The sequence below is a fragment of the Neodiprion virginianus genome, chromosome 2 (assembly GCF_021901495.1).
Source record: "Neodiprion virginianus isolate iyNeoVirg1 chromosome 2, iyNeoVirg1.1, whole genome shotgun sequence".
NCBI classification, from domain to species: domain Eukaryota; kingdom Metazoa; phylum Arthropoda; class Insecta; order Hymenoptera; family Diprionidae; genus Neodiprion; species Neodiprion virginianus.
In genome coordinates this window covers 25,328,936-25,339,598 of record NC_060878.1, presented here as the reverse complement: position 1 = coordinate 25,339,598, position 10,663 = coordinate 25,328,936, and the positions used below count along the sequence as shown (strand labels likewise).

The 10,663-nt window shown below is 37.8% G+C and overlaps 1 long non-coding RNA gene across 1 annotated transcript; it reads right to left on the bottom strand.

Annotated features, from left to right (window-relative positions):
- Nucleotides 1–8,380: 8,380 nt before the first annotated feature.
- LOC124297616 (uncharacterized) lies at nt 8,381–10,263 on the bottom strand. Its single transcript, XR_006906647.1, has 5 exons — nt 10,142–10,263; nt 9,774–9,878; nt 9,348–9,509; nt 8,972–9,086; nt 8,381–8,403 (listed from the first exon to the last, which is right to left on the bottom strand). It is a non-coding gene; the product is annotated as an uncharacterized LOC124297616 (long non-coding RNA).
- Between the last annotated feature and the right edge of the window lie 400 nt (nt 10,264–10,663).

The following is a 10,663-nucleotide window of genomic DNA, read 5'->3' as shown; positions in this document are numbered from 1 at the left end:
GGTTCCTGGTTCATGTTTACAATAAATTATTTCAATTCGTTTTTCACGCAAGCCGAAATTCAGTAGCTGTCAGTCCGCTAATAAAATTTCTCGACTTCCAGGATAAGCGCTCCGTGGTTCCTGGTTCATGTTTACAATAAATTATTTCAATTCGTTTTTCGCGCAAGCCGAAATTCAGTAGCTGTCAGTCCGCTAATAAAATTTCTCGACTTCCAGGATAAGCGCTCCGTGGTTCCTGGTTCATGTTTACAATAAATTGTTTCAATTCGTTTTTCGCGCAAGCCGAAATTCAGTAGCTGTCAGTCCGCTAATAAAATTTCTCGACTTCCAGGATAAGCGCTCCGTGGTTCCTGGTTCATGTTTACAATAAATTGTTTCAATTCGTTTTTCGCGCAAGCCGAAATTCAGTAGCTGTCAGTCCGCTAATAAAATTTCTCGACTTCCAGGATAAGCGCTCCGTGGTTCCTGGTTCATGTTTACAATAAATTATTTCAATTCGTTTTTCGCGCAAGCCGAAATTCAGTAGCTGTCAGTCCGCTAATAAAATTTCTCGACTTCCAGGATAAGCGCTCCGTGGTTCCTGGTTCATGTTTACAATAAATTATTTCAATTCGTTTTTCGCGCAAGCCGAAATTCAGTAGCTGTCAGTCCGCTAATAAAATTTCTCGACTTCCAGGATAAGCGCTCCGTGGTTCCTGGTTCATGTTTACAATAAATTATTTCAATTCGTTTTTCGCGCAAGCCGAAGGTCAGTAGCTGTCAGTCCGCTAATAAAATTTCTCGACTTCCAGGATAAGCGCTCCGTGGTTCCTGGTTCATGTTTACAATAAATTATTTCAATTCGTTTTTCGCGCAAGCCGAAATTCAGTAGCTGTCAGTCCGCTAATAAAATTTCTCGACTTCCAGGATAAGCGCTCCGTGGTTCCTGGTTCATGTTTACAATAAATTATTTCAATTCGTTTTTCGCGCAAGCCGAAATTCAGTAGCTGTCAGTCCGCTAATAAAATTTCTCGACTTCCAGGATAAGCGCTCCGTGGTTCCTGGTTCATGTTTACAATAAATTATTTCAATTCGTTTTTCGCGCAAGCCGAAATTCAGTAGCTGTCAGTCCGCTAATAAAATTTCTCGACTTCCAGGATAAGCGCTCCGTGGTTCCTGGTTCATGTTTACAATAAATTATTTCAATTCGTTTTTCGCGCAAGCCGAAATTCAGTAGCTGTCAGTCCGCTACTAAAATTTCTCGACTTCCAGGATAAGCGCTCCGTGGTTCCTGGTTCATGTTTACAATAAATTATTTCAATTCGTTTTTCGCGCAAGCCGAAATTCAGTAGCTGTCAGTCCGCTAATAAAATTTCTCGACTTCCAGGATAAGCGCTCCGTGGTTCCTGGTTCATGTTTACAATAAATTGTTTCAATTCGTTTTTCGCGCAAGCCGAAATTCAGTAGCTGTCAGTCCGCTAATAAAATTTCTCGACTTCCAGGATAAGCGCTCCGTGGTTCCTGGTTCATGTTTACAATAAATTATTTCAATTCGTTTTTCGCGCAAGCCGAAATTCAGTAGCTGTCGGTCCGCTAATAAAATTTCTCGACTTCCAGGATAAGCGCTCCGTGGTTCCTGGTTCATGTTTACAATAAATTATTTCAATTCGTTTTTCGCGCAAGCCGAAATTCAGTAGCTGTCAGTCCGCTAATAAAATTTCTCGACTTCCAGGATAAGCGCTCCGTGGTTCCTGGTTCATGTTTACAATAAATTATTTCAATTCGTTTTTCGCGCAAGCCGAAATTCAGTAGCTGTCAGTACGCTAATAAAATGTCTATAACTTTATAATCTTCTCATAATCTTTTTGGTAAAATATGTCGATAAAAAAATTATATTAAACCTTACACATTATTTTTGATTTGTTCTCATGCTGAAAATATTTATTAGTATACGAGGTATAACTCGAGGTGGTTGGCGGTGGTCGTTGGAGGTGGATGGGGGTGGTTGCGGGTAATCTCGATAATTCAGGAGGAGGAGGACGAGGATTTGTGTTGGGTGAGTAAAACACTTTTATAACATTTGATGGCAATTGTAATTATATTTCATCTGAAATATTACAAACTTGTCGCGTTTACAATAAATTATTTCAATTTATCTTTCGTGCAAGCACATATTCAGTAGCTATGAATAATCTTGTACAATTTATTATATTATTAATTAATTAATTAATATTCTTATAATATTTAATGGCAATTGTAATTATATTTCATCTGAAATATTACAAACTTGTCACGTTTACAATAAATTATTTCAATTCATCTTTCGTGCAAGCACATATTCAGTAGCTATGAATAATCTTGTACAATTTATTATATTATTAATTAATTAATTAGTATTCTTATAATATTTAATGGCAATTGTAATTGTATTTCATCTGAAATATTACAAACTTGTCACGTTTACAATAAATTATTTCAATTCATCTTTCGTGCAAGCACATATTCAGCAGCTATGAATAATCTTGTACAATTTATTATATTATTAATTAATTAATTAGTATTCTTATAATATTTAATGACAATTGTAATTATATTTCATCTGAAATATTACAAACTTGTCACGTTTACAATAAATTATTTCAATTCATTTTTCGTGCAAGCACATATTCAGTAGCTATGAATAATCTTGTACAATTCATTATATTATTAATTAATTGATTAATTACATTAATCCTTACACAATATTTTTGATGTGTTCCTATACTAAAAATATTCATTACTATTCCAGGTATAACCCGAGGTGGCCGGAGGTGGACGAGGAGGAGGACGAGCTGGACGAGGAGGAGGACGAGGTGGACGAGGAGGAGGCGGGGTGGGTCGTGGGAGAGGACCTCTCCTCTCCTCAGAGGAGGGGAGGGGGAGGGGCAGTGAAGGGGGCGAGGTGGGCGGGGAGGGGGAAGGGAAGGGAAGGGAAGGGAAGGGATGGGAAGGGAAGGGAAGGGAAGGGTAGGGGAGGGGAGGGTGGTGGGAAGGGGCTGGGAGGGGTAGGGAGGGAGGGAGGAAGGGAGGGAGGGAGGGAGGGAGGGAGGGCGGGAGGGAGGGAGGGGGTGTACTGCTCTATTAACTCTAACGGGCTCGCATCGACATACGTCCTGTCCTCTACTCTCTCCCTCCCTCCCTCCCTCCCGCCCTCCCACCCTTCCTCCCTCCCTCCCACCCTTCCTCCCTCCCCCTCCCAGCCCCTCCCCGCCACCCTCCCCTCCCCTTCCCTTCCCTTCCCTTCCCTTCCCATCCCTTCCCTTCCCTTCCCTTCCCTTCCCCCTCCCCGCCCACCTCGCCCCCTTCACTGCCCCTCCCCCTCCCCTCCTCTGAGGAGAGGAGAGGTCCTCTCCCACGACCCACCCCGCCTCCTCCTCGTCCACCTCGTCCTCCTCCTCGTCCAGCTCGTCCTCCTCCTCGTCCACCTCCGGCCACCTCGGGTTATACCTGGAATAGTAATGAATATTTTTAGTATAGGAACACATCAAAAATATTGTGTAAGGATTAATGTAATTAATCAATTAATTAATAATATAATGAATTGTACAAGATTATTCATAGCTACTGAATATGTGCTTGCACGAAAAATGAATTGAAATAATTTATTGTAAACGTGACAAGTTTGTAATATTTCAGATGAAATATAATTACAATTGTCATTAAATATTATAAGAATACTAATTATTTAATTAATAATATAATAAATTGTACAAGATTATTCATAGCTGCTGAATATGTGCTTGCACGAAAGATGAATTGAAATAATTTATTGTGAACGTGACAAGTTTGTAATATTTCAGATGAAATATAATTACAATTGCCATTAAATATTATAAGAATACTAATTAATTAATTAATAATATAATAAATTGTACAAGATTATTCATAGCTACTGAATATGTGCTTGCACGAAAGATAAATTGAAATAATTTATTGTAAACGCGACAAGTTTGTAATATTTCAGATGAAATATAATTACAATTGCCATCAAATGTTATAAAAGTGTTTTACTCACCCAGCACAAATCCTCGTCCTCCTCCTCCTGAATTATCGAGATTACCCGCAACCACCCCCATCCACCTCCAACGACCACCGCCAACCACCTCGAGTTATACCTCGTATACTAATAAATATTTTCAGCATGAGAACAAATCAAAAATAATGTGTAAGGTTTAATATAATTTTTTTATCGACATATTTTACCAAAAAGATTATGAGAAGATTATAAAGTTATAGACATTTTATTAGCGTACTGACAGCTACTGAATTTCGGCTTGCGCGAAAAACGAATTGAAATAATTTATTGTAAACATGAACCAGGAACCACGGAGCGCTTATCCTGGAAGTCGAGAAATTTTATTAGCGGACTGACAGCTACTGAATTTCGGCTTGCGCGAAAAACGAATTGAAATAATTTATTGTAAACATGAACCAGGAACCACGGAGCGCTTATCCTGGAAGTCGAGAAATTTTATTAGCGGACTGACAGCTACTGAATTTCGGCTTGCGCGAAAAACGAATTGAAACAATTTATTGTAAACATGAACCAGGAACCACGGAGCGCTTATCCTGGAAGTCGAGAAATTTTATTAGCGGACTGACAGCTACTGAATTTCGGCTTGCGCGAAAAACGAATTGAAATAATTTATTGTAAACATGAACCAGGAACCACGGAGCGCTTATCCTGGAAGTCGAGAAATTTTATTAGCGGACTGACAGCTACTGAATTTCGGCTTGCGCGAAAAACGAATTGAAATAATTTATTGTAAACATGAACCAGGAACCACGGAGCGCTTATCCTGGAAGTCGAGAAATTTTATTAGCGGACTGACAGCTACTGAATTTCGGCTTGCGCGAAAAACGAATTGAAATAATTTATTGTAAACATGAACCAGGAACCACGGAGCGCTTATCCTGGAAGTCGAGAAATTTTATTAGCGGACTGACAGCTACTGAATTTCGGCTTGCGCGAAAAACGAATTGAAATAATTTATTGTAAACATGAACCAGGAACCACGGAGCGCTTATCCTGGAAGTCGAGAAATTTTATTAGCGGACTGACAGCTACTGAATTTCGGCTTGCGCGAAAAACGAATTGAAACAATTTATTGTAAACATGAACCAGGAACCACGGAGCGCTTATCCTGGAAGTCGAGAAATTTTATTAGCGGACTGACAGCTACTGAATTTCGGCTTGCGCGAAAAACGAATTGAAATAATTTATTGTAAACATGAACCAGGAACCACGGAGCGCTTATCCTGGAAGTCGAGAAATTTTATTAGCGGACTGACAGCTACTGAATTTTGGCTTGCGCGAAAAACGAATTGAAATAATTTATTGTAAACATGAACCAGGAACTACGGAGCGCTTGTCCTGGAAGTCGAGCTTCACCGCGTAGCGGACCCGAAGCGCAGGATCCGGGAGGTTGAGAACCCGGTACTCGAAATACGTAGCGGCCCGAAGCGCGGGATCCGTGAGGTTGAGAACCCGGTACTCGAAATTTGCGGAGCGCGACTCTCATCCGTCCGCTCTACTGCGCGGTTGTTACCCGACTGAGGAACTCGGCTAGCCGATTTTAGATTGGTGACGTCACTTTCCGAACATCCGAAAATTCAAACTTTGGTTTCGAACTGTAATACTACGTATGATGATGTATGATGTATAATGTACGATGTATGATGTATGATGTACGATGTATGATGTATGATGTACGATGTATGATGTACGATGCATGATGTATGATGTACGATGTATGATGTACGATGTATGATGTATGATGTACGATGTATGATGATATGATATGATGTATAATGATTTTAGTTTTCACGTTTCATACAAGAAATACACACTTTATCTCTCCTGCCGATTCCAGACTCAAGCGACCAGTCCCTTCGACGGTCAGCCGTTGACTGCAGATATATTCTTCAGTGAACGGGTCGGCTAATAACGCTGCCGTTCTGCGACAGTTGGGTGATGAAAAATTTCGCTCGTATCTTTCAAATGCGTGTTAAAATACACTCGAAGTGTTAAGAAGCGTCGTTCTTTCTCCCCCTATCACCTTTCTAGGTCTTTAAACCACTACGCAGCGTTAAATACTGTCTCATATACGAAGCATCCATTTCATCTCGTTCAAAATTAGCGCAACCGTGATGTATTACAGTTACTCTGAATTTTTTTCCATCCGAATACTTTTCGAAAAACAATTCTGCTCCTTCACCCAACGCAGATGCTTCACTTGCGACCAGCTAAAACAGCGTTTCGATTCTATGCCTATGAAAATTCAAGATCGAGAGAGCAAATGAAAAGTTGTTGGAATAATTATGAATACTAATGTTATGGAATACATCGAGCGCGCGTCGAATAAAATCCCATTTCGAAATGAAAAATACTTCTCTTTTCATATCATAGCTAATCTAGTAATATAGGTAGATAGGATGGTTGGAGGTGTTCGGAAATGGTAGGACATTTCAAAAGTTAAAGTCGACGACGATCCGGTGCATCAATTTTATCGTTACAGATTTTCTTTTCCCATGAAGCATAGAGTATTCAACAACGATAATGCAGTCCTTAAAATTCATAATTCATCTCTGTCTGGAAAGCTAATTCGCAAGGCGTGGTATTCTAGATATGTCAAAACTAAGCTAGCGGCACGTGTTTGCATTATTAGAAAAATACCCGTACTCTACATACACTGTTTCTAATCTTTTGCTACATTTGGTTTAATCCCCATGCTTCCACAGCACGAATAGTCGAAAATGTTTTTGATTATCCATAATAAAATAAAAGAAGTAACAAAGCTTAAATTTATTGTTAAAGCTCCAATGAATACATCAAACTGCGGTCGAATTCATTTATTATTTGCACATGACCTCTGTACATTTGATAAATTATTCCTAAATACATTGAAACATATGTATTTATAATGAAATATCATGCAATGGGCTGTGTAAACTACAAACTATAATTTCTATCAAACAGCTGCTTTTATGTTAACTGGGCTTTGAGACTCAGTTAAGTTGGATCTCGATTTTTGCCATTATACGTAGGACATTGGGTTACAAAAACAAATGCGAATTACGAAGAAATCCGTATTAGAGGTAAGGATATTTTAGTTCAAGTACACCTATACACAGAAATCCGTATGTGAATATACTAAGACCTCTGTGTTTATTGTAAAAGTCTAGTTTTAAATATGTGTATACATTTATATACACATGCATAAGTATACGTATACATATATACACATACATGTACATAAATAATTGCCAAGAAATGTAAACACTAACAACTTGTCGCAAATGGAGTAAAACGTAAGGTTAATAATATACAAATTACACAAGCGCACCATAAAACATGGCAAGGGTAATCCTAGTGCAGTGATTGTACAAACTGAAGAAATATACATTTACATAAACATGATATAAATTAATAGACTAGAAAAGAGTATTTAGAGAGCTTATCTAATTCCGATCTTGTCACAATAGATCATTAACATAATCAATATACGGTTAAAGGTGTATTAGCTACATTCACTATTAGAGATAATATTTTTCATCCATTTTTATAGTTATTTAATTTCTTGTACAACAATTTTTCAAATTTCACCGCAAAATGCCCAACAAGTTCTCGTAGTGCAAATACGAGTCCAATTACCTTACAGATGGCATTACATTGATTTTTGCCTTCTCGCGTCGAGTTATAAATACAGAGAAATCTCAATGAAAGCTCATTTCTATAAGATTTATTGTAGTGCTGTATTCGTAGCTGTACCTGTTATTCTATCTTATATACTGTCCTAAATTTTAAACACACAGCACAACAATGGCTGAAAGCACAATGGCAAGAAGAGAGGAGCAATTTGCATCTTAATAAATCTTTTCTTCTTCATACGTAGCGGAGCGATGTCACGTCGGAGGATATGTACTAGTGGATCACTAGGTGGGGCACAGAACTGAAACATAATTGTGTTGAAAATCGTCAATATCTCTTACAGAAAGTAGGTACGTTGCCAGACCTTATATACCAACAATGAATATTCGTAGAGGCTATATTCATAAATACTTACGAAAGTAAGCTAATATTTTACCCGCAATTGCTTATTACTGATAACTTGATATGATAATATCCCCTCCCCGCCCCTCCCCGCATACATCTACTTCTACTTCTACTCTACTCCAACTCCTACTACTACGACTACTCCTATTCCTACTCCGACTTCTACCACTTCTACTTCAACTCCCACTACTCCTACTCCTGATCCTACTCCTACTCTAATGAATATAATAAAAATGTTATACTCACAGTGTACAAGTCCTCGTCATCCTCGTCCTCCTCCTCGCCCACCTCGATCACCCGCAACCACCGCGAACTGCCTCGGGTTATACCTTGAATAGTAATGAATATTTTTAGTATAAGAACACATCAAAAACACTGTTCAAGGATTGATATAGTTAATTAATTAATTAATAATATAATCAATTTTATTAGCGCATTGATAGCTACTGAATTTGTGCTTGCGTGAGAAATAAATTGAAATAATTTGTTGTAAACGTGACAAGTTTGAAAAATTTTAAATAAAACATAATGACAATTGTCATCAAATATTATAAGAATATTAATTATTTAATTAATAATATAATAAATTATATGAGCTTATTCATAGCTACTGAATATGTGCTTGCGCGAAAAATGAATTGAAATAATTTAATGTAAGCATGATAAGTTTGAAAAATTTCAGATACAACATAATTACAATTGCCATCAAATATTATAAGAATATTAATTAAGTAATTAATAATATATTAAATTATATGAGCTTATTCATAGCTACTGAATATGTGCTTGCGCGAAAAATGAATTGAAATAATTTAATGTAAACATGACTAGTTTGAAATATTTTTGATAAAATATAATTACAATTGCCATCAAATATTATAAAAATGTTTCACTCACCGAGCACAAATCCTCGTCTTCCTCGTCCTCCTCCTCATCCACCTCCGATCACCTCCAACCGCTGCCAACCACCTCTAACGACCACGGCTAACCACCTCGGGTTATACCTCGATCACTGATAAATGTTTTCAGTATTAGAACACATTAAAAATATTGTGTAAGCATTAATGTAATTTTTGCATAGACACATTGTACGAAAATTATGGAAAAATTATAAAACATTGTAGAAATTTTATTAGCACATTGATAGATATAGAATTTGGACTTGCGCGGGAAATGAGTTTAAATAATTCATTGTAAACATGACAAGTGTAAAAAATTTCAGATGAAATATAATTACAATAGCCATGAAATATTATAAAAATGTTATACTCACAGTGCAGAAATCCTCGTTATCCTCGTCCTCCTCGTCCACTTTTTTCTCCTCATCTATCTCCTCCTCCTCCTTTTCGTCCTTCTCCTCATCCACCTCGATCCCCCGCAACCTCCCTTAAACACTTCCGACCACCTCCAACCACCTCGGGTCATACTTCGAATACTAATAAATAATTTCAGTATTAGAACACGTGGAAAATATTGTCTGAGGATCAATGTATTTTTTTCATATACAGGTTTGACCAAGAAGATTATGAGAAAATTATAAGAAATTATAGAAATTTCTCTAGCGCATTGATAGCTACTGAATTTGGGCTTTCGCGAAAAATGAACTGAAACAGTTTATTGTAAACATGACAAGTTTGAAAAATTTCAGATAAAATATAATCACAATCCCCGTTAAATATCATAAAAATCTTATACTCACCATGCACAAATACTCGTCCTTCTCGTCGTCTACCTCGATCACGAACAACCGTCTCCAACCACCTTCAAGGACCACTGCTAACCACCTCGGGTTATACATCGAATACTAATAAATAATCCAAGTATTAGAACATATCTAGAATATTGTGTAAGGAATAATGTAATTTTTTCAGTCACAGATTTGACCAAGGAGATTATGAGAAAATTATGAAAATTGTAGAAATATTATTGGCGCATTGATAGCTACTGAATTTAGGCTCGCGCGAAAAATGAATTGAAATAATTTATTGTAAATATGACAAGTTTGAAAAATTTGAGATAAAATATAATCATAATTGCCATGAAATATTATAAAAATGTTATACTCACTGTGCACGAACCCTCGTCCTCCTCCTCCGAGTCCTCCTCCTCGTCCACCTCATTCACCCGTAACCACTCCTAACCACCTCTAACCACGACCAACCACCTCCAACGACCACCGGTAATCGCCTCGAATTCTAATAAATATTTTTAGTATCAGAACACATCAAAAATAATGTGTAAGGATTGATATAATTTTTTTATTGACAGCTTTGAACAAGAACATTATGAGAAAATTATGAAAATTGTAAAAATTTGATTAGCGCATTGATAGCTACTGAATTTCGGCTTGCGCGAAAAACGAATTGAAATAATTTATTGTAAACATGAACCAGGAACTACGGAGCGCTTGTCCTGGAAGTCGAGCTTCACCGCGTAGCGGACCCGAAGCGCGGGATCCGGGAGGTTGAGAACCCGGTACTCGAAATACGTAGCGGCCCGAAGCGCGAGATCCGTGAGGTTGAGAACCCGGTACTCGAAATTTGCGGAGCGCGACTCTCATCCGTCCGCTCTACTGCGCGGTTGTTACCC